At 49.2% G+C, this 25,418-nt stretch overlaps 1 protein-coding gene across 3 annotated transcripts in view; it reads left to right on the forward strand.

Moving 5' to 3' along the window:
• Window positions 1–25,418, forward strand: part of LOC121574943 (receptor-type tyrosine-protein phosphatase gamma) — a 401,205-nt gene that overhangs the window by 270,845 nt on the left and 104,942 nt on the right. The window lies entirely within an intron of this gene.

Genomic DNA, 25,418 nt, shown 5'->3' on the forward strand with positions numbered 1-25,418 from the left:
GCCAGATCCGTCAGCCAGCCACGAGCAGCCAGATCCGTCAGCCAGCCATGAGCAGCCAGATCCGTCAGCCAGCCATGAGCAGCCAGATCCGTCAGCCAGCCATGAGCAGCCAGACCCGTCAGCCAGCCATGAGCAGCCAGATCCGTCAGCCAGCCATGAGCAGCCAGATCCGTCAGCCAGCCATGAGCAGCCAGATCCGTCAGCCAGCCATGAGCAGCCAGATCCGTCAGCCCGCCAGGATCCGCCAGATCCGTCAGCCAGCCAGGATCCGCCAGAGCCGTCTAGCCAGGATCCGCCAGAGCCGTCCCGCCAGGATCCGCCAGAGCCGTCCCGCCAGGATCAGCCAGAGCCGTCCCGCCAGGATCCGCCAGAGCCAGCCAGCCAGGATCCGCCATCTAGTCAGGTACTGCCCCTTAGCCCGGTGCTGCCCCTTAGTCCGGTGCTGCCCCTGAGCCCGGTGCTGCCCCTTAGTCCTGTACTGCCCTTTAGTCCGGTACTGCCCCGTAGTCCGGTGCTGCCCCGTAGTCCGGTGCTGTCCCTTAGCCCGGTGCTGCCCCTTATCCCGGTGCTGCCCCTTAGGCCGATGCTGCCCCTTAGTCCGGGGTTGCCCCTTAGTCCAGGTGGGGTTAGGTGGAGGGTGGTCATTGGGAGGCTACCGAAGCAGGTTGTGACTGTGGTGGGGTGGGGACCACGACCTGGGCCAGAGCCGCCACCAGGGACAGACGCCCACCCAGACCCTCCCCGAGACTGTATGCTGGTGCGCCCGGAGGTCGCACCTTTAGGGGGGGGTAATGTGACACTCTGGCTCCACGGACCTTGATATTTGAGCCAGGGTTGTTTAGTTTCATTGTTTGGGTGTATTTCTATGTTGGGGATTTCTGGTTGTGCATTTTCTATGTTTGGTTAATTGTTCTTGATTAGTCGTATGACTCCCAATCGGAGGTAACGAGTGTCAGCTGTCGGCTCGTTATCTCTGATTGGGAGCCATATATATTCTGTGTGTTTTCTCCTTTGTGTTGTGGGTTATTGTTTCTTTGTTGCTGTTAGTAGTATTCAGTATAGAACTTCACGGATCGTCATTTGTTGTTTTCTTCGTGGTTGCTTTAAGTTAATAAAGTCATCATGTTCACTCGCAACGCTGCGCATTGGTCTCCTCCTTCAGACGATCGTGACAATTGAATGCTATAGGAATGTGTTGGGGTATCATGGAAAGGATGACACATCATCACAACAGAAATCAAACTCAGTTTAGCATAATGTCAGAATGACCTCACATCAGGTTATTGCAGTATCATTCCTTGCAGGGACATCTCTCTGAAACTCTCTGTTTACAGTGTCAGAGAGGAAGTCTTCCCACTTTATCACACATCTGCTCCCGTGTTCTAAGGTGGTGATAGGAGAATGTTCCAGCTCTATTTCTCCATGCCCTCTTGACACCCTGGAGCAGGTGATTTCACTGCTCTCTCAGTCTTTCCATTCTGTCCAGCCTAAAGGCATCCACATGATTCCCAGCCGAAACTGTTCGGAAGAGTTTGTGCATATATTATGATGACATTTTGTGATATTTTAGTTTGTTTTGGACTTCGGTAAGTTTTTTTCCGGTTGTTCGGCTACACAAAAAAAAATATTGAGGCAAGCCGAAGTCGTTAGCCGAAGTCGTTAGCCGAAGTCGTTAGCCGAAGTCGTTAGCCGAAGTCTACGCCCCTTCGTTGGTGATTCGTCAACAGTAGGGATTCTTCAGTAGTCTTTGTTGTCATTCAACGAGAGACGATTTTTTAATTTAGAAATACTGCACCAAACATCTAAGTTAGATTTAAAATTGTGTGACTAAGATCTCCTCGGCAAAAACGTCAAAATCATATTTCTTGAGTTATCTTAGATTAATTCTGACTATTTTAAGGAAGTGTATACTGGCTACGGCATCTCAAGATGGACAACAGCACTATTGCCGCTTTTTTCTCTTTTTTGATGCGAATGTATTTTAAGGGAGTATGCGAGCATACTCGTTCGGTTCACCTAGCCGACTTCGGCTATCTGCCAGCCGAACTGAAGCCTTCTGATGCCTTAACCTGGCCTCTTCCTCCTCCTTCCACCACCCTTTCCCTTTCCCCCTACTCCTCCTTCTCCTCCATGCTCCTGCCCCCCTCCCCCCTCCCCCCACCTCCTCCTCCTCCTCCCCGGCTGGCATGCTCGTTCTGTTGTTAAGGACACTTCCAGGTCTTGACAACACAGACGCCTATGGTGCTGTGCATGGCTATTTAATGATTTAGCTTTGCGTTTGTGTGTGCGCATGTGTGGGTTTAGGGGATACAATCAAACAAATAGTGTTCAAAGTCTATGCCAGGCTAGAGAAGTTGCAATCTGCTGTCTGTGTAGTGTACAGTCAGAGGGATGAGTGGCATGGCAATCAAAACATGTCAGGGAGAGGAAGGAAGCTCAACAACATGTCGCTGGCTCAAAGAGCGTCCAAGGAGAAAATAAAGAACAAATTGATTTATTGTTGAGAGAGAAGAGAGGGTAAAGGATAGAAAAGAACAGTCATCTTAGAGATATGGTTTTAGTGGACTTTGAGAGGAGGTTTTACAGCAAAGTCATAATATTATCATTTTCAATGATTGGTCTATTTTGTGTTGGATTCAGAGAGGGGAAATATTGTGGAGTGGTATTTTTATTAATTAATTTTATTTCACCTTTATTTAACCAGGTAAGCCAGTTGAGAACAAGTTCTCATTTACAACTGCGACCTGGCCAAGATAAAGCAAAGCAGTGCGATAAAAACAACAACACGGAGTTACATATGGGATAAACAAAACGTACAGTCAATAACACAATAGAAAATCTATATACAGTGTGTACAAATGTAGTAAGTTATAGAGGTAAGGCAATAAATAGGCCATAGTGCACAATAATTACAATTAGGTATACTTATGTATTGTCATGTTGGGCCTCTCACTCTTTCTCTTTTTGTATTCCTCTTCTTCTCTATTTCTCTTCTATTTGTCTCTCTCTCTCTCTCACACACTATTTCTATATCTCTCTCTGTCTCACCCCCTCTCTCTCGCTCTGTCTCTGTCTCTCTCTGTCTCACCCCCTCTCTCTCGCTCTCCCTCTCTCTCCCTCTCTCTCCCTCTCTCTCCCTCTCTCTCCGTCTCTCCCTCTCCCTCTCTCTCTCTCTCTCTCTCTCTCTCTCTCTCTCTCTCTCTCTCTCTCTCTCCCTCTCTGTCTCTCCCTCTCTCTCTCCCTCTCTCTCCCTCTCTCTCTGTCTCTCCATCTCTCTCTCTGTCTCTCCCTCTCTCTCCCTCTCTCTCTCTCTCTCTCTCTCTCTCTCTCTCTCTCTGTCTCTCTCTGTCTCTGTCTCTCCCTCTCTCTCCCCTCTCTCTCTCTCTCTCTCTCTCTCTCTCTCTCTCTCTCTCTCTCTCTCTCTCTCTCTCTCTCTCTCTCTCTCTCTCTCTCTCTCTCTCTCTGTCTCTCTGTCTCTCTGTCTCTCCCTCTCTCTCTCTCTCTCTCTCTCTCTCTCTCTCTCTCTCTGTCTCTCTCTGTCTCACCCCCTCTCTCTCGCTGTCTCTCCCTCTCTCTCCCTCTCTCTCCCTCTCTCTCCCTCTCTCTCCCTCTCTCTCCCTCTCTCTCCGTCTCTCTCTCTCTCTCTCTCTCTCTCTCTCTCTCTCTCTCTCTCTCTCTCTCTCTCTCTCTCTCTCTCTCCCCTCTCTCTCTGTCTCTCCATCTCTCTCTCTGTCTCTCCCTCTCTCTCCCTCTCTCTCTCTTCCCCCTCTCTCTCTCTCTCTCTCTCTCTCTCTGTCTCTCTCTGTCTCTGTCTCTCCCTCTCTCTCTCTCTCTCTCTCTCTCTCTCTCTCTCTCTCTCTCTCTCTCTCTCTCTCTCTCTCTCTCTCTCTCTCTCTCTCTCTCTCTCTCTCTCTCTCTCTCTCTCTCTCTCTCACTCTCACTCCCTTTCTTGGCAGCTACATTCCATTAAACCTTCAAAGATAACTGATGACTGCCATACCGAGCTCCTTTTTTAAATGTATTTCTCTATTTTATTTATGATTGGCCTCCCTCTGGATAGGTAGGCGTACGATTTCTAACATAATGTTATATTTCCTGGCCTGTCCTCAATGACACCAAAAAACACAGCCATTCTTTAAAAGTCCAATGCTACCTAGAGGGCAAATAGATGTTGTCCCAGTTCTGGGCTGGCTTGATACTATTCTTAATAATCTCGTTGCCGATACAGGCTGCCTTTTGTTTTCTCAAAAGCAATATTTTCCAGATTTTATGAAAAAGCAATACTCCCGAAATTGAAAAAGGAGGGACTGACATTCTAACATTTCTCATGTAATGTATTTTGGGGTTTTAAGATAGATTGCAAAGGGCTCCACACACCAAACGTTTAATATCCCAGCTATAGCATCTCGTCCTGTATTATATACCTGCTTTTAAAGCCATTGTAGTGAGGGAGACTAGAGGTAGCTTTGGTGCCACAGGTGTCTATAGTAGGCTACACATGATCTTTTTGATGGACATCCATTTGTGAGAAATAAGCAGAGCCAGGTCTTAACCACTAATGGAGTGCTCAGCCAGGTACTAAACCCCATGGAGAGCTCTGGTAGTGTGAATCACAGCATCAAAACAGCTCCTTGATGTGCTTTCTCTCAGCTAGGACACAGAGTGAAGCACATCCTGTCTGTCTGTATGTCTGTCATTGGTTCCTTCCCAGCACAAAGGCTTGTGATTCAGCCTCAGATCTTCCATGGTCCCAAGGGGTAATATCACAGAGCCCTTTCCAGTCTTGTTGCACCTCGGGAGGGACACAGCTCCACCGTCCCTCCCCTCCCTTCTGATGGAACTCTATCCCTCTCAGTATCCACTTCAAAGTGGAAGAACACAGAGGCTACTGTGTTTTTGCTGTCAGACCGAACATTACAAGACTTAGGATGGACACGTGTATGATACATGTGAGCAGATATGCCTCCAAACAGATCATATGGAACACAATCTCTTGTGTTCCATATGTCTACTACATTATAAGGCTTTGAAACCAATGGTTTCTGTATTAGCTCTCTGTCAGCGATCAAGCTCATTAGATATTTGATTAGACTTTTTATCTTGTAGCACTCCAAGTCACTGTTTTCACTCTTTGAAGGAAGCGTGTTTGTTTTTGTCAAGCTCAAGTAGGCCACAATCTCTTTCTTAATGAGCCAGATTGTCCACATTAATATTTCAGTCCTATTTGCAGAGACAATACACACACACACATACACACACACACTCCCCTAACAGTGGTGTAATTTGCAGACCATGGGAGACACCACCACGTCTCGTTCTCTCTCTCATTATCAGACTCCCCAGTCTCTATCAGCCTCATTATCTATCAAAACAACTCAAAACTAGGGGACAATTCACAAACACTCTCTCCACTCTCTCTTGCCCTCCCTCTTTCCGTCTGTCTCCCCCACTCTTTTGCTCCCTCTTCCCAGCACTCTTTCTCTGTCTCCTCCCCCCTGTCTTGCTGGGCCCTGGGCTGACATAGCATTGTCACAGAAGTAAACATGATCTTGAATCTCAGCATGCTGGCTGCTGAGTCATCTCAGTGTAGAGCAGGATAGGGAGGAGCTGCCATATACAGAACATACAGTACACACAGGTGCACAACCATGATTAATATTCCATCCACAGTTTGGCAGATAAATCACACTCAGGCCTCACTGCGTTTTGTCTTTTCAGCATTTAAGCCGTGCTCTGAGTAAACATTCCACCTGTGTATACGGCAGACATACTTGGTGTAGCTGACATGGCCATGTTCTCCTCTTCTTTCCCCTCTCTCTTCTTCCTCCTTTCCTCTCCTCTCTCCTCAGTCTTTAGAACAGTGGTATTCAAACTTTTTAAGCGGGGACCGTATTTTTTTCCACCAGGATTTCTGGGGACCCCGTTTTTTTCCCCCAAGACTTTCTCGCGACCCCACCCCAAATCTAATGACACAACCTTAAAATCGGTCAATTTAGATTTTTACATCAACAAATAACCTTAAATTCATAGCAAAATTAATCTCTTATCAAAATGAAAAGAAACTAATTAATATATTTACTTAATAAAATTATCTTTCTCAAAAATGTTTGTGTATTGTCCCATACATTAAGCTGTACTCTTAATTTTTTGTTCCTAATATTAGTTTTTCTTGTTTTATTTATTTTGGCGACCCCACTGCAGTTCCCCCAGTGGGGTCGTGAACCCGACTTTGAATACCACTGCTTTATAAGCTCCATGGCCCCTCTCTCATTGGGATTCTGAGCCTGTGTGGTGTTATTTAAGCAATAAGGCCAGAGGGGGTGTGGTATATGGCCAATATACCACGGCTAAGGGCTGTTCTTATGCACGACACAACGTGGAGTGCCTGGACACAGTCCTTAGCCATGGTATATTGGCCATATATCACAAACCCCCGAGGTGCCTTATTGCTATTATAAACTAGTTACCAACGTAATTAGAGCAGTAAAACAAAATGTTTTGTCATACCCGTGGTATACGGTCTGATATACCATGGCTGTCAGCCAATCAGCATTCAGGGCTCGAACCACCCAGTTTATAATACCAATTATATTAAGGGTGTCAAGCGCTATATGCCTGGAATGTGCCTTTAGCTGCTCACACATATTCCTTTCTCTCTCCTGGTGGTCCGTAAAGTCTATAAAACATTTTCAGATGTGTCTGTAGGATTCACATGAGGTGCTATCCCCTCTGTCAGGAGCAAATACTTGAATTGGCTCATTTGTGCTGGAGAAATTGGAAAATTGGACTGTGCTGTCTGACACAAGCAGAGGGAGAAAAAGTTGTAGAGATTGAGGGGTGGAGAAGAGGGGAGGGAGAACATGTGCGTGCGTGAGTGTGTTGGCTGAATAGTCCCCTGTAGCTCAGTTGGTAGAGCATGGCGCTTGCAACGCCAGGGTTGTGGGTTCGTTTCCCACGGGGGGCCAGTATGAAAATGTATGCACTCACTAACTGTAAGTCGCTCTGGATAAGAGCGTCTGCTAAATGACTAAAATGTAAATGTAATGAATAGATGGGAAATCTTTGGGAAGCCAGGGGCTCTGGTCACTCGTTTATCTGCCTCCTTCCTTCACGTTGATGGCTGTTGTTCTAAAGGGATAAAGTGTGGCGGTGGATAAACGCAGCCTGTCAGTCAAAGCCAGCATAGTGAGGGATGGAGGCGCCAGGCCAATATAGCACTCTCTACACCCCTGAGAGGCCACACAGAGGATCTAGAATCATGATACATCAACATGCCACCTGCATAGGTCTCATGATTAATCACATAGACCCATTCATGTTTGGGTAATGTTTTCCTTCCTCTCATGCAAGATATTAATATATGTAGAGTACAGAGTCCAGGTGGACCTTCTCACTTCAGCAAACAAAGGAAAGGAGGGGTGCTCAACAACAATGACAACAGTGGAGGCTGGTGGGAGGAGCTATAGGAGGACAGGCTCATTTTAATAGCTGGAATGGAATCAATGGAACAGAGTCAAACGTGGTTTCCATATGTTTGATCTGTTTGATACTGTTCCATTAATTCCATTCCAACCATTACAATGGGCCCATCCTCCTATAGCCCCTCCCACCAGCCTCCACTGAATGACAAAAATCATGAGAAGCGCTTACTAAGAAAAAATTCCAAAATGAAGAAAGGAGTTGGAGCACTCAACAAAAAAATCATAGATTTATTTATTTTAGCTCATTTTAATCCATTGTACAGGATGCGAACAGGTGACTAACATTTCGACGTCAAGCTGACGTCTTCCTCAGAGTGACCTCACCACAGCGTATCGCTGCAGAATGGTGTGGTAGCCATGCTGGTTAAGTGTGCCTTGAATTCTAAATAAATCACAGTCAGTGTCAGCAGCAAAGCACCCCCATACCATAACACCTCCTCCTCCATGCTTTACGGTGGGAACTACACATGCGGAGATCATCCGTTCACCCACACCGCGTCTCATAAAGACACAGCAGTTTGAACCAAAAATCTCACATTTGGACTCCAGACCAAAGGACAAATCTCCACCAGTCTAATGTCAATTGCTCTTGTTTCTTGGCCCAAGCAGGTCTCTTCTTCTTATTGGTGTCCTTTAGTAGTGGTTTCTTTGCAGCAATTCGACCATGAAGGCCTGATTCACACAGTCCCCTCTGAACAGTTGATGTTGAGATGTGTTACTTGAACTCTGTGAAGCATTTATTTGGGCTGCAATTTCTGAGGCTGGTAACTCTAATGAACTTATCCTCTGCAGCAAAGGTAACTCTGTGTCTTCCATTCCTGTGGCGGTCCTCATGAGAGTCAGTTTCATCATAGCGCTTGATGGTTTTTGCGACTGCAGTTGAAGAAACGTTCAAAGTTCTTTACATTTTCCAGATTAACTGACCTTCATGTCTTAAAGTAATGATGGACTGTAATTTCTCTTTGCTTATTTGAGCTGTTCTTGCCATAATATGGACTTGGTCTTTTACCAAATAGGGCTATCTTCTGTATACCCCCCCACCTTGTCACAACACAACTGATTGGCTCAAACGCATTAAGAAGGAAATAAATTCCACAAATTAACTTTTAAGAAGGCACACCTGTTAATTGAAATGCATTCCAGGTGACTACCTCATGAAGCTGGTTGAGAGAATGCCAAGAGTGTGCAAAGCTGTCATCAAGGCAAAGGGTGGCTATTTGAAGAATCTCAAATATAAAATATTCCATATGTGTTATTTCATAGTTTTGATGTCTTCACTATTATTCTACAATGTAAAACATTGTACAAATCAAGAAAAACCCTTGAATGAGTAGGTGTGTCCAAACTTTTGACTTGTACTGTACATACTGTAGGGTATGGATGTGGGTGCGTGCGTGCTTGATCAGTTGGCCCCATGATGGAGTGAAGTCAAATATACAATTATTAGAATATCTCGCCAGAATAAGTCACGCTCACAGTCTTTGTCACTTGTCTCAGTTTCTAGACATATACTGACACCAAAACATGTCACTCTGTGTGATACAAATTATATTTTTTGCTGTGTTTTGTTTGTGCTCATAACAATGCCATAATTTCCCTGGATAGGTGCTTTTGTAATTGACGTGGCTATTAGTTATAATCTCAGTGAGGCTCTTTAGTAATTACTGCTCTGCTCTGGGAGTCACCAGTGAGAGGGTGTCCTGAGCTTTGGATCCACTCTGAGCCCGGACAATGAGGAAATGAAAACTAGGGGAAACAAATTGGTTAACGTTGTTAAGACACTCTGAATGTAGATTAAATGTCATTATGTGTATCTCCCTGAGCACAGAGACAGGCTCAAATGATTGGCCAGCCCTTGCCTGCGTCCACCACAGCTCAGGATGTCAGCTGATTGGCTGTAATGAGTGGTCCGGGTCACTTCCTGTCACCACTGTTCTATCAGTCCCAGATGCCGTGGGAGGAGGGGTTATTTTTAGTGTGACGTTGACCTGCTCCAATGGTTAGCACGTTCAAACCATCTCTGACCTTCTCCGGGGGTCTGGCTGCTGCTCTATCTTTTGGAGATTTGTGATAATGGACACCTGTGAGGAGCAGTGGGGGCTCCCTCCCTGTTCAAAGCATTCTGGGGAAAAACATGGTTGTTTTGGGTTGAAATGGAACATACAGTCTTTACTGTGCACCTACTACCCTGTTTTTAAACTAGAGGAATGGAGAGATGGTGTTACAGACCCCTAAGGCCATGAAACAAGGCAGATTTCCTCCCCTGTCCTTTCTCTCTAGAATTATAGCTCTCTTCTACCCAGGTTGTTTTTATTTGCTGCTGATTTTGGTGTGCAGATCGGGGGTCCCAGAGTGTTCCCTGCACTGTGTGTGGTGTGCGTGTGTGTGTCATTGCGTCCCAGTCAAGACATCTCTCTCTCGCTCGCTCTCTCTCTGTCTTAGGCGTTATGTTATTGGAATGAACACTGTGTAGTGGGTGTTTTTCTGCTGACCATGGGACATTTCGTAGGAGATAGAAAAACACTGTGTCACGGATTCAGCCGAGGCTGCTCCTCCTCTTTGCTCGGGCAGGTTTCGGCGTTCGTCGTCCCCGGAGTACTAGCTGCTGCCGATCGATGTTTCGGTGTTTGTCTTGTTTAGTCTTTATTGTTTACACCTGTTCCCCATTATGTTTGATTGTATTCCCTATAATTACCCCTGTCTTTCATTTGGTATTTTGTGTGTTATTGTTTGTTGTCATTCCGGCAGTTCGTGTATGTACGGCTCTGTGTGCTATCCTCCCTGTTTTGGATGTTTGTTGTTGTGTATGTTGATTTTACTGTGTTCAGTAAATAACGTTGCCAGCAAGCTCTGTGTCCTGCTTTTGACTTTGCTACCGCATACACGTCGCGTGACAGAATAACACACCACGACATGGAGTCAGCAGGAGCGGCGGTGCCAACGGGATCACTGGAGGAGCGTGTTATACAACAGGCGGCCATGATCCAGGATCTTGGCACCGCCATGGAAGGGGTGATGAACACCTTGAGGCGATGGGAAAGAGGAGGTTTGCCCACACCTCCTCCAACGATACCACCACCATCAGCTATACCCATCGCTTCACCTCTGAAGTACAGTGGGATTCGGCTCTCGCTCCCGAGGGCTTATGATGGCACCGCGGCTGGGTGTCAGGGTTTCCTGCTCCAAGTGGAACTCTACCTGGCAACCATCCACCCGGCACCCTCGGGATACGAGAGCGTGTCCGCCCTCATCTCCTGTCTGTCCGGCAAGGCACTGGAGTGGGCCAACGCCGAGTGGGGGGGAATAGACGCCGCTACAGTCAACTATGCGGAGTAACTATGTTCGATCATCCCACAGAGGGGAAGGCGGCGGGTGAGCGTCTGTTCCAGACGCTGACCTCAGACAGGGGAGGAGGAGCGCGCAGGAGTTCTCACTGGACTTCCGGACTCTGGCTGCCAATGCGGGATGGAATGAGAAGGCCCTCATCGACCACTACAGGTGCAGCCTAAGGGAGGACGTTCGTCGGGAGTTGGCCTGCAGGGACACCAACCTAAGTTTCGATCAGCTGGTGGACATGTCGATTCGCCTAGATACCCTGTTGGCTACCCGCGGACGTCCGGAGTTGGGGCTGTCCATTCCATCCCCCAGCACTTCCGAGCCGAGCCCTATGGAGCTCGGGGGTGCTGGTGCTAGGGAGACCAGGAGAGAGACCAGGAGAGAGGCCGTCCCCTGCACCAACTGTGGCCGCAGAGGACACACTGCGGTTCGGTGCTGGGGAGGGTCTCCTAGGAATCGAGGCAGTAGGCAACGCACTGATGAGTCATTCCAGGTGAGTAAGCACCCAACTCACCCAGAGCTCTCTGTTGTACATATGTGTATTAAAGTTGTGTTTCCCGAGGTTTCGTCTCACTCCCAGCATAAGGCGCTAGTAGATTCAGGCGCAGCTGGGAATTTTATCGATCGCCGGTTCACGTATAAGTTAGGGATTCCTATTGTACCAGTTGATGTGCCCTTCCCCATCCATGCCTTAGATAGCCGCCCTTTGGGGTTGGGATTGATTAGGGAGGTCACAGCGCCACTTAAGATGAAGACGCAGGAGGGCCATGAGGAGATTATACAGTTGTATTTGATTGACTCTCCTGCGTTTTCCGAGGTGTTGGGGCTTCCCTGGTTAACATCTCATGACCCCAACATTTCATGGCAACAGAGGGCTCTCAAGGGATGGTCTGATCAGTGTGTCGGGCGGTGTGTAGGTGTTTCCGTAGGGGCAACGACGGTGGAAAGTCCGAACCAAATTCCCACAATGCACATTCCTCCTGAGTATGCCGATTTGGCACTCGCCTTCTGTAAAAAGAAGGCGACTCAATTACCTGTCAAGGGTTCTGATGCGACGGTGTGGTGGAATCAAGTGCAGGACACAGGAGCTCAGTCAAACTTGACTTTACTGGCAAAGCACAAAAATACACGGGTAAACTAACCCGGAGGTAAACAATACGCAACAGTGCGTAAAATACAAAAACCCGACTACGCACGAACAACAGTGCGACGGTAAACTAGCGTCTGTCCCAAACAGTCGAACATCAACAGACAGGAAAACAATCACACACAACACCTGACAAACACAACGAGAACTTATAGGACACTAATGACACTAAACGATAACAGGTGTACAATACCAGACCAGAACAAACGAACATAGAAACATACAACGGTGGCAGCTAGTATTCCGGAGACGACGAACGCCGAAGCCTGCCCGAGCAAGGAAGAGAGGCAGCCTCGGCCGAAACCGTGACAGTACCCCCCTTGACGCGCGGCTCCAGACGTGCGCCGACTCCGGCCTCGGGGACGACCAGGAGGACGCGGAGCAGGGTGCGTCGGGTGACCACGATGGAATTCCGTCAGGAGAGACGGGTCCAAAATGTCTCTCCTCGGCACCCAGCACCGTTCCTCCGGGCCGTACCCCTCCCACTCCACTAGATATTGGAGACCCCCATCCGACGTCTCGAATCCAAGATGGACCGCACGGAGTACGCCGGTGCCCCTCGATGTCCAATGGGGGCGGAGGAGTCTCCCTGATCTCATTTTCTTGGAGTGGGCCAGCTACTACCGGCCTGAGAAGAGACACATGGAACGCAGGGGTTAATACTTTTATACTCAACAGGTAGTTGTAATCTGTAACACACCTCGTTCAATCTTCTCAGGACTTTAAATGGCCCTACAAACCGCCGACCCAGTTTCCGACAGGGCAGGCGGAGGGGCAGGTTTCTGGTAGAGAGCCAGACTCGATCACCAGGTGCGTACACCGGTCCCTCACTGCGGTGGAGATCGGCGCTCGCCTTTTGACGACGGAGGGCCCGCTGCAGGTGGACGTGTGCAGCGTTCCATGTCTCCTCCGAGCGCCGCACCCACTCATCCACCGCAGGAGCCTCGATCTGGCTCTGCTGCCAAGGTGCCAGAACCGGCTGGTAACCTAACACACATTGGAAAGGGGTTAGGTTAGTGGAGGAATGGCGTAGGGGAATTCTGGGCCATTTCGGCCCAGGGAACGTACCTTGCCCACTCCTCCGGCCGGTCCTGGCAGTATGTTCTAAGAAACCTACCCACATCCTGGTTCACACGTTCCACCTGCCCATTACTCTCCGGGTGGTAACCCGAGGTGAGGCTCACCGAGACCCCCAACCGCTCCATAAAAGCTCTCCAGACTCTGGAGGTACAGTGGGGAAAAAAAGTATTTAGTCAGCCACCAATTGTGCAAGTTCTCCCACTTAAAAAGATGAGAGAGGCCTGTAATTTTCATCATAGGTACACGTCAACTATGACAGACAAATTGAGAGAAAAAAATCCAGAAAATCACATTGTAGGATTTTTAATGAATTTATTTGCAAATTATGGTGGAAAATAAGTATTTGGTCACCTACAAACAAGCAAGATTTCTGGCTCTCACAGACCTGTAACTTCTTCTTTAAGAGGCTCCTCTGTCCTCCACTCGTTACCTGTATTAATGGCACCTGTTTGAACTTGTTATCAGTATAAAAGACACCTGTCCACAACCTCAAACAGTCACACTCCAAACTCCACTATGGCCAAGACCAAAGAGCTGTCAAAGGACACCAGAAACAAAATTGTAGACCTGCACCAGGCTGGGAAGACTGAATCTGCAATAGGTAAACAGCTTGGTTTGAAGAAATCAACTGTGGGAGCAATTATTAGGAAATGGAAGACATACAAGACCACTGATAATCTCCCCTCGATCTGGGGCTCCACGCAAGATCTCACCCCGTGGGGTCAAAATGATCACAAGAACGGTGAGCAAAAATCCCAGAACCACACGGGGGGACCTAGTGAATGACCTGCAGAGAGCTGGGACCAAAGTAACAAAGCCTACCATCAGTAACACACTACGCCGCCAGGGACTCAAATTCTGCAGTGCCAGACGTGTCCCCCTGCTTAAGCCAGTACATGTCCAGGCCCGTCTGAAGTTTGCTAGAGTGCATTTGGATGATCCAGAAGAGGATTGGGAGAATGTCATATGGTCAGATGAAACCAAAATAGAACTTTTTGGTAAAAACTCAACTCATCGTGTTTGGAGGACAAAGAATGCTGAGTTGCATCCAAAGAACACCATACCTACTGTGAAGCATGGGGGTGGAAACATCATGCTTTGGGGCTGTTTTTCTGCAAAGGGACCAGGACGACTGATCCGTGTAAAGGAAAGAATGAATGGGGCCATGTATCGTGAGATTTTGAGTGAAAACCTTCTTCCATAAGTAAGGGCATTGAAGATGAAACGTGGCTGGGTCTTTCAGCATGACAATGATCCCAAACACACCGCCCGGGCAACGAAGGAGTGGCTTCGTAAGAAGCATTTCAAGGTCCTGGAGTGGCCTAGCCAGTCTCCAGATCTCAACCCCATAGAAAATCTTTGGAGGGAGTTGAAAGTCCGTGTTGCCCAGCGACAGCCCCAAAACATCACTGCTCTAGAGGAGATCTGCATAGAGGAATGGGCCAAAATACCAGCAACAGTGTGTGAAAACCTTGTGAAGACTTACAGAAAACGTTTGACCTGTGTCATTGCCAACAAAGGGTATATAACAAAGTATTGAGAAACTTTTGTTATTGACCAAATATTTATTTTCCACCATAATTTGCAAATAAATTCATAAAAAATCCTACAATGTGATTTTCTGGATTTTTTTTCCTCATTTTGTCTGTCATAGTTGACGTGTACCTATGATGAAAATTACAGGCCTCTCTCATCTTTTTAAGTGGGAGAACTTGCACAATTGGTGGCTGACTAAATACTTTTTTCCCCCACTGTAAATTGGGGACCTCGATCAGACACAATATCCTCGGGTACCCCGTAGTGCCGGAACACATGGGTGAATAGCGCTTCGGCGGTCTGCAGGGCAGTAGGAAGGCCCGGCATAGGGAGCAAACGACAGGCCTTAGAAAACCGGTCCACAACGACCAGTATAGTGGTATTCCCCTGTGAAGGAGGAAGGTCAGTGATGAAATCCACCGAGAGGTGAGACCATGGTCGTTGTGGAACGGGCAGGGGTAGTAACTTACCCCTAGGCAGATGTCTAGGCGCCTTACACTGGGCGCACACCGAGCAGGAGGAAACCTCACATCCCTCGCCAACGTGGGCCACCAGTACTTAGTACTAAGGCAGTGCACTGTCCGGCCGATACCAGGGTGTCCAGAGGAGGGTGACGTGTGAGCCCAATAGATCAATCGATCCCGAACCTCGAGCGGAACGTACCTCCGACCCTCCGGGCATTGAGGTGGACTAGGGTCGGTGCGTAACGCCCTCTCGAGTTCAGCATCGACCTCCCACACTACCAGTGCCACCAGACAAGACTCCGGCAGTATGGGAGTGGGCTCCACGGACCTCTCCTCTGTGTCATACCGCCGAGACAGTGCGTCTGCCTTACCGTTCTGTGACCCAGGGATGTACGTGATTTTAAATGTGAACCGGGTCAAAAACATATTCCACCGCGCCTGGCGAGGGTTCAGTCTCCTCGCTGCCCGGATGTACTCCAGGTTACGGTGGTCCGTCAAAATGAGGAAAGGGTGTTGAGCCCCCTCAAGCCAGTGCCTCCACACCTTTAGGGCCTGTACCACGGCTAACAGCTCCCTGTCCCCTACGTCATAATTTCGCTCCGCCGGACTGAGCTTCTTGGAATAAAAAGCACAGGGGCGGAGTTTAGGTGGGGTGCCGGACCGTTGCGAAAGCACGGCTCCTATACCGGCCTCTGACGCGTCCACCTCTACCTGAAATGGTAAAGAGGGATCCGGATGCGCCAGCACCGGAGCCGAGGTAAACAGGTCCTTCAGCCTCCCAAACGCCCTGTCCGCCTCGGCTGACCACTGCAGACGCACCGGACCCCCCTTCAAAAGAGACGTTATGGGAGCTGCCACCTGTCCAAAACCCCGGATAAACCTCCGGTAGTAATTCGCAAACCCCAAAAACTGCTGCACCTCCTTCACAGTGGTTGGCATTTGCCAATTACGCACGGCTGACACCCGGTCTACCTCCATCTTCACCCCTGACGCAGACAACTGATAACCCAAAAAGGAGACCGACTCCTGGAAAAACAGACACTTCTCTGCCTTGACATACAGGTCGTGCTCCAACAGCCTCTGCAACACTCGGCGCACCAGGGCCACATGCTCGACTCGGGTAGACGAGTACACGAGAATGTCATCTATGTACACGACCACCCCCTGCCCCTGCATGTCCCTGAAGATCTCATCCACGAATGATTGGAAAACTGAAGGAGCGTTCATCAACCCGTATGGCATGACAAGATACTCGTAATGGCCTGAGGTGGTACTAAAGGCTGTCTTCCATTCATCGCCCCCCCTAATGCGCACCAAGTTGTACGCGCTCCTGAGATCTAATTTAGTGAAGAAACGCGCCCCGTGCAATGACTCCGTCATGGTCGCAATCAGCGGGAGTGGATAACTGTACTTCACCGTGATCTGATTGAGACCACGGTAATCAATGCACGGGCGTAACCCACCATCCTTTTTCTTCACAAAAAAGAAACTTGAGGACGCAGGGGAAGTGGAGGGGCCGTATGTATCCTTGTCTCAGAGATTCGTCTATGTAAGTCTCCATAGCTCTCTTCTCCTCCTGAGACAGAGGATACACATGGCTCCGTGGGAGCGCAGCTCCTGCCTGGAGGTCTATCGCACAATCTCCCTGCCTATGGGGGAGGCAACTGCGTCGCCCTCGACTTACTGAACACAATAGCCAAATCCCCATACTCAGGGGGAACGTGCAATGCGGGCACCTGGTTTGGACTCTCCACCGAGGTAGCCCCTCACGGAAACGCCTAAACATCGACCCACACACTGGGCAGACCACTCCATCAGAGCCCTCTCCTGCCACGAAATAGACGGGTTATGGGTACTCAACCAGGGCATGCCCAGCACCACCGGATACGCAGGCGAGTCGATCAGAAATAGCTGGATCATCTCCTGATGACCCCCCTGCGCACACATCCTAAGTGGCGCCGTGACCTCCCTGATCAAGCCCGCACCCAACGGACGGCTATCTAGGGCATGAACGGGGAAGGGGACGTCAACAGGGAGAAGGGGAATCCCTAAGGCTAAACAAAATTTCTTATCAACAAAATTCCCAGCCGCGCCTGAATCTACCAGCGCCTTATGCTGGGAATGAGGTGCTACCTGTGGAAAACGCACAGGTATACAGAAGTGTGCAACAGAGAGCTCTGGGTGAGTGGGGCGCCTACTCACCTGGAAGGACTCCCCAGTGCGGGGCCTGTCGTCTTCTCCCCTAGGAGGCCATCCCCAGCACCTAGCCGCGGTGTGTCCTCCCCGACCACAGTTGGTGCAGGAGATGGACCCCCTCGTACTCCGACCCCTCCTCTCTCTAGCGCCAGCGCCCCCGAGCTCCATGGGGCACGGCTCGGAGGCGCTGGAGGGTGAAATGGACGGACCCCCTCGGGACGTCCCGCGGGTAGCTAGCAGGGTATCCAGCCTGATGGACATGTCGACTAACTGGTCGAACGAGAGGCTGGTGTCCCGACAGGCCAGCTCCCTACGGACGTCCTCACGTAGACTACAGCGGTAGTGATCGATGAGGGCCCGCTCATTCCACCCTGCATCCGCCGCTAGAGTACGGAATTCCAAAGCGAACTCCTGGGCACTCCTCTTCCCCTGCCGGAGGCAGAACAGACGCTTCCCCGCCGCTTTCCCCTCCGGGGGATGGTCAAACACCGCCCTGAAGCGGCGGGAGAACTCAGCATACGTGATGGTGGTAGCGTCTATTCTCCTCCACTCGGCGTTGGCCCATTCTAACGCCTTGCCGGAAAGGCAGGAGATCAGGGCGGACACGCTCTCGAGTCCCGAGGGCGCCGGGTGCACGGTGGCCAGGTAAAGCTCCACCTGGAGAAGGAAGCCCTGACACCCGGCAGCGGTCCCATCGTAGGCCCTCGGGAGCGAGAGTCGAACTCCTCTGGGTTCCGGAGCGGGAATGGGCTGACTTGCCGATGGTGAGGGCAGGGAAGATGGCGTTGGGGGTGTCCCTCGGGTCTCCCAGCGTTGGAGGGTGGTGATCACCTCCTGCAGGGCGGACCCCATCCGCAGGATCTGTTCATTCTGCTCCCGGACCCTGTCTTCCAACGTCTCCTGTGCTGCTGCGGCTCCTGCTGATTCCATTCGAAATGGTGTGTGATTCTGTCAAGGGTTCTGATGCGACGGTGTGGTGGAATCAAGTGCAGGACACAGGAGCTCAGTCAAACTTGACTTTACTGGCAAAGCACAAAAATACACGGGTAAACTAACCCGGAGGTAAACAATACGCAACAGTGCGTAAAATACAAAAACCCGACTACGCACGAACAACAGTGCGACGGTAAACTAGCGTCTGTCCCAAACAGTCGAACATCAACAGACAGGAAAACAATCACACACAACACCTGACAAACACAACGAGAACTTATAGGACACTAATGACACTAAACGATAACAGGTGTACAATACCAGACCAGAACAAACGAACATAGAAACATACAACGGTGGCAGCTAGTATTCCGGAGACGACGAACGCCGAAGCCTGCCCGAGCAAGGAAGAGAGGCAGCCTCGGCCGAAACCGTGACATTACCACCTCATCGACAGGGGGATTGTGCGATAGACCTCCAGGTAGGTGCTGCGCTTCCTCGTAGTCATGTGTATCCTCTGTCTCAGGAGGAGACGGCAGCTATGGAGACATATGTCACCGAATCTCTGAGACAGGGATACATACGGCCGTCCACTTCCCCTGCGTCCTCTGGTTTCTTTTTTGTGAAGAAGAAGGATGGGGGTTTACGCCCGTGTATTGATTACCGTGGTCTCAATCAGATTACAATCAAATACAGCTATCCTCTCCCTCTGATTGCTAGTATGACGGAGTCATTACACGGGGCGCGATTCTTCACAAAATTGGATCTCAGGAGCGCTTACAATCTGGTGCACATTAGGGAAGGAGATGAGTGGAAGACAGCATTCAGTACCACCTCGGGTCACTATGAGTACCTCATCATGCCATACGGTTTAATGAATGCTCTTTCAGTCTTCCAATCATTTGTGGACGAGATTTTCCGGGATTTGCATGGACAGGGTGTAGTGGTGTATATTGATGACATTCTAATATACTCCGCTACACGAGCCGAGCATGTGTCCCTGGTGCGTCGGGTGCTGGGTAGACTGTTGGAGCATGACCTGTATGTGAAGGCGGAGAAGTGTCTGTTTTTCCAGGAGTCCATCTCCTTCCTGGGACATCGGTTGTCCGCGTCAGGGGTGGAGATGGAGATTGACCGCGTTTCAGCCGTGCGTAATTGGCAGACTCCCACTACGGTGAAGGAGGTGCAGCGGTTTTTGGGTTTTGCCAATTACTACCGGAGGTTTATCCGGGGCTTTGGACAGGTAGCAGCTCCCATCACCTCCCTGCTAAAGGGGGGCCCGGTGCGTTTGCAGTGGTCGGCTGAGGCGGACAGGGCATTTAGACATCTGAATGACCTGTTCACCTCGGTTCCGGTGCTGGCACATCCGGATCCCTCTTTGCCGTTCCAAGTTGAGGTGGATGCGTCCGAGGTGGGGATAGGTGCTATACTGTCTCAGCGCTCGGGCACGCCTCCAAAACTCCGCCCCAAGCGAGGAGACTGAACCTTCGTCAGGCTAGGTGGGCCATGTTTCTTTCCCGGTTTGTATTTAAGCTCACTTATTTACCAGGGTCACAGAACGCTAAGGCAGACGCCCTGTCCCGACGATATGACACAGAGGAGAGGTCCATTGAGCCCACTTCCATACTTCCGGAGTCTTGTCTAGTGGCACCGGTGGTGTGGGAGGTCGATGCGGAAATCGAGCGGGCGTTACGTGCCGACCCTACTCCCCCAGAGTGTCCAGAGGGGCGGAGGTACGTGCCGCTCGAGGTCCGTGATCGACTGATATATTGGGCTCACACGTCACCCTCCTCTGATCATCCTGGTATTGGTCGGACGGTGCACTGCCTTAGCGGGAAGTACTGGTGGCCCACCTTAGCTAGGGACGTGAGGGTTTACGTTTCTTCCTGCTCGGTGTGCGCCCAGTGTAAGGCGCCTAGACACCTGCCCAGAGGGAAGTTACAACCTCTACCCGTTCCACAACGGCCGTGGTCTCACCTATCGGTGGATTTTGTCACGGACCTTCCCCCCTCCCAGGGGAATACCACGATCTTGGTCGTTATGGATCGGTTTTCTAAGGTCTGCCATCTCATTCCTATGCCAGGTCTTCCTACAGCCCTACAAACGGCCAACTCCCTGTTTACTCACGTCTTCCGGCACTACGGGGTGCCTGAGGATATAGTGTCTGATCGGGGTCCCCAGTTCACCTTTAGAGTCTGGAGGGCGTTTATGGAACGTTTGGGGGTCTCGATTAGCCTTACCTCGGGTTTTCACCCTGAGAGTAATGGGCAGGTGGAGAGAGTAAACCAGGATGTGGGTAGGTTTCTGAGGTCCTATCGCCAGGACCGGCAGGAGGAGTGGTCGGGGTATATCCCCTGGGCAGAGATAGCCCAAAACTCACTCTGCCACTCCTCCACTAATCTTACGCCTTTTCAGTGTGTGTTGGGTTATCAGCCGGTCCTGGCACCCTGGCATCAGAGCCAGATCGAAGCTCCTGCGGTGGATGAGTGGTTTCGGCGCTCGGAGGAAACATGGAACGCTGCGCATGTCCATCAGACGGCAAAAGGCGAGCGCCGATCGCCACCGCAGTGAGGGTCCGGTTTATGCACCGGGAGATCGGGTCTAGCTCTCGACCCGAAACCTGCCCCTTCGCCTGCCCTGCCGGAAGCTGGGTCGGCGGTTTGTGGGGCCATTTAAAGTCCTGAGGAGATTGAACGAGGTATGTTATAGGTTACAACTGCCCATTAATTACCGCATTAACCCCTCGTTCCATGTGTCTCTCCTCAGGCCGGTGGTAGCTGGTCCACTCCAGGAGAATGAGATACGAGAGGCCCCTCCGCCCCCACTAGACATCGAGGGGGCTCCGGCATACTCAGTCCGTTCCATCGTGGATTTGAGGCGTCGCATGGGGGGTCTGCAGTATCTCGTGGAGTGGGAGGGGTACGGTCCGGAGGAACGGTGCTGGGTCCCTAGGAGGGACATCCTAGATCCCTCCCTGTTGAGGGATTTCCACCGGAGTCATCCGACTCGCCCTGCTCCGCGTCCTTCTGGCCGTCCCCGAGGCCGCGGTCGGCGCACGGCTGGAGCCGCGCGTCAAGGGGGGGGTACTGTCACGGATTCAGCCGAGGCTGCTCCTCCTCCTTGCTCGGGCAGGTTTCGGCGTTTGTCGTCCCCGGAGTACTAGCTGCTGCCGATCGATGTTTCGGTGTTTGTCTTGTTTAGTCTTTATTGTTTACACCTGTTCCCCATTATGTTTGATTGTATTCCCTATAATTACCCCTGTCTCTCATTTGGTATTTTGTGTGTTATTGTTTGTTGTCATTCCGGCAGTTCGTGTATGTACGGGTCTTTGTGCTATCCTCCCTGTTTTGGAGGTTTGTTGTTGTGTACGTTGATTTTACTGTGTTCAGTAAATAACGTTGCCAGCCACTCTGTGTCCTGCTTTTGACTTCGCTACCGCATACACGTCGCGTGACACACTGAGAGAGCGAGAAAGAGAGAGAGAAGAGATACAGCACAGTAAAGTCTGAATATATCAAGACGATTGTTTGCTATCTATCTGGGTGAAAATAATATTCTGTCATGGTTTCCCCTTTTCTACAGGTTTAAAAATGTTCTGCAGGGCAGGAATGAAGAGGATTTAGAGAATATATATTTGTTTATCATTGTATTTCCCTCTGCATCGTCATGCTCAATGACTGCTGTTCCTCCCCATCCACTGCTGTGCTGTTCCCTGTGTGTTTCAGTAAATCCATATGGAATTGATTTTCCACTGGGCACACACTGGTTGAATCAACGTTGTTTCCACGTCATTTCAATGAACTTACATTGAACCAACGTGGAATTGACGTTGAATTGACGTCTGTGCCCAGTAGGATGTGTGAGCAGACCTGTCCTCTGTAACAGCTCACCGTGACCTTTGAGTTAATAGAGCCTGGGATCACAGCTCACACACACACACACACACACACACACAGGAGTGCAGGAGTGCAGGAGAGCAGGAGACAGGCCTGACACAAACCTGCTTGCTCTCCGTAAGCCTGTGCATATTTGTCCATGCTTTTCAAGGAACTAGTAGAGGAAAATACCTTTCATTTAAACACATGTTTGCATTCACTCAGGAATGTCAACAACCAGTCCCCTGGTTCTTTTATTTGTGTTTGATTATGTGTGTGTATGTGATCCACGAAAGGGAGAGAGAGAGTGTGTGTATGTCTGTGTGCGTGCATATGTGTATGTCTGTGTGTGTGTGTATACGTCCCATATTTCTTGACTTAATTGCAGCATGGTATTGAATAATGATGACACAGGGGTGACATCAGTCATTGAAGGGAAAATAGCATGGCATGGCTTGGACCATAGGGTGTCACGTCTGTCCTTCAGTGGTATGATATACTGGTGACACACTGTACCTGGTCGTACTCTGTGTCCAGGATCTCTCATAGCCTTGTGAATCACACTATGACCCACAGCACAGCACATAGTGTTCCAGTCAAATATGCATCACAGTAAACTAAGACCAAACACTAATGAAATAGGATCATTCAGGGGTCAGATTGCCATCTGTGTCTTCCATTGGGCCTTTGTCTATGTACAGTATGTCCATCCTGGTTGCTGAGGTGCTCTAGTATTCTGTGTGCAGTGTTTGAAGGTTGTATCTTCTTGTCTGAGATGAGTATGGAGAATGTGTCGCCACCCGCCACTTCTCTTCTGGGCTGAATGCAAAGCGACCAGCGATCCACAGCCCTCAATACGGAGAGGTTCAAATATGTAAGACCCTGCCATGCAACCTGCTCTCCCTTATTTAGGAAATGATGTCTCCACTGACTCAGCTAGCACTCTGTGTGTGTGTGTGTGTGTGTGTGTGTGCGCATGTACTGTAGAGCTGCAATGCCGCTATTATTGCTATCTGTTATTATCTGACTAAAGAAGCTGATGGTATTAGGGTCCAGTTTGCTCTGTTCTAAATTCAAAAACACATACTGTACTATGGACTCTACAGTGGGGTCCAGAATTATTTGATCCCTTGATAAAGATGAGCAGGTTTTTGGCTAAAATGCCCTGATACTTGGTAACGTTCATGATGCCGTTGACCTTAACAAGGGCCTCAGGACCAGTGGAAGCAAAATAGCCCCATAACATCAACGATCCCCCACCGTATTTTACAGTAGGGATGATTTATTCTGCGTATACATTGTTCTTTCGAACTCCAAATCGACCATTGGTGTGTAGTGCCAAAGAGCTCTATTTTCATGTAATCTGACCATAGCACCGCCTAGAGTTTGCTAAACGGCATTGGCACTTGGATTGGAACCGGTGCTATGGTCTTATGAGACGAAAATAGAGGTCTTTGACCACACATATCTCAGCCATCTCAGTCTCCGGAATTTAACCCCATATTTTAATTGAAGAGGGCAGTCCATAAGCACAGAAGAAGGATATCAAGGATCTGGAAATATTCTGTATGGAGGAATCGTCTAAGGTCCCTCCCAATATGTTCTCCAATATCCTAAAACATTGTAGAAAAAGGCTCAGTGTCGTTATCCTCACAAGGGGAGGGTGCTGGGATATGGATCCCATGTTTTCAACTCATTTAGACCCTATCCTTTTAGTGATGTTTTTATTACTTCTTCATTAAAATCTCTTTCTCTGAGCAATTGTATTAGTATAAAATAATATCATTTTTTCATTTATTTGAAGCATACAATCATTTATTTTATACTTTTTTGCTCATCTTCATCAAGGCATCCAATAATTTTGGACCCCATAGTATATTAGGAGACCACAGAATTGTTTACGCCTCAAATAGATCAAAGAAGGCGATGCACCCTGCTTTATGTAAGGATTAAAGAAGCGTGGAAAATGCAACTGGTATAATATTGACGGTGTTGATATTGTGAGAAAGTGCCAGGAAATGGATTTTGGCAGGCGCAGAATGTGTTCCCCTACAGCATTTCTCTCCACAGCTTTTATGTAAACACACACACACACTCCAGAAGAAGGGAGCTTCACCTTCACACGATAGACTGTGGAGAATGAGAGAGGGGCCTGCCATGCATGCGTGTGTGTGTGTGTGTGTGTGTGTGTGTCATGCTACACTGAGGCATTGCATTCAACTTGTCATCTTAAACAATAGGAAGGAAATATATTTCATTCTTGCCAGGCTGAAATGTACACACACAAACCCTGTCATTCTACAGTGAAGCACCGCACTTCACTCTCTCACACACACACACACATACACGTACCACAACCCCCACTTGATTTAGTGATGATTCTGATTCTGTGAGGCACAGTTGAGGATGATGGAGTGTGTGTCTCTGTGGTTCTTTATCATATTAGAGAGAGAGATCCCATCTGAAACACACACAAAGATCCTGGTGATGATGATGTAGCTGTGTGGTTGTGTATCATGTTTGAGGAAGCTGATCCTTCCCTTAACACATTAGGAAATGCTGAAGGATCTCTCTTCCCTGATTAAAGACCCTGTATCTCTGAGTAGGACACACGCTACATCCTTAATCCCACCCACCGGATGTGCGTGTACGCATGTATGTGTATGTTTGTGTGTGTGTGTATGTGTGTGCGTCCGTGTGTAGCACGTGGAGATGTGTGAAACGTACTCCTCAGCCTTAAATGTCCACGTTTGCGCCAGCTAGCTTGTGGCGCAACCGGTAGAGACGCTTGAGGGAGGACGGAGGAAGTGGTACTTACTAAGCAAGCAGTGTGACGTCCTTTACACGTGCGTGCGTGCATGCATACGTGCGTGCATGTGTGTGTGAACTTTGCCTGATGCATATCACCATGACAACCGGCCTAATAGAGAGGAACATGTTGGTTGTGCTATATGTGCGTGTGTGTTTATGAAAGAGAGAGAGATAGAAAGGGGGGATCTAACAAGCTTCCCTGGGTCTATCTGTACATCTTTCCAGTCTTGAGTGGGCTATTTGTGCTGATTATGTTAACAGCAGGCTAACTAAGCTACAGTACTAGTCCTCTATCTGTCTGGATCAGTGTGTCTGTGACTGAGAGCAGAATGGATGACTTACAACCCATATTGACACTGTTCAGCCCTAGAAGGTCCATGGATGGTCCAGGGTGTGTCTTTATGCAGGTCTATGGGAAGAAATAAACTATAAATAATCTATAACCAATGTATTACCTTTGACCTAATTACATATTTCATTTGTACATGTAGGCCGTATTTGGCAGCTAAAAGCTGAATTGCAGTACACAACACATAAAAGTAAACAAAAAAATTATATA

This window comes from Coregonus clupeaformis, chromosome 10 (genome assembly GCF_020615455.1).
Source record: "Coregonus clupeaformis isolate EN_2021a chromosome 10, ASM2061545v1, whole genome shotgun sequence".
In the NCBI taxonomy this organism is placed as follows: domain Eukaryota; kingdom Metazoa; phylum Chordata; class Actinopteri; order Salmoniformes; family Salmonidae; genus Coregonus; species Coregonus clupeaformis.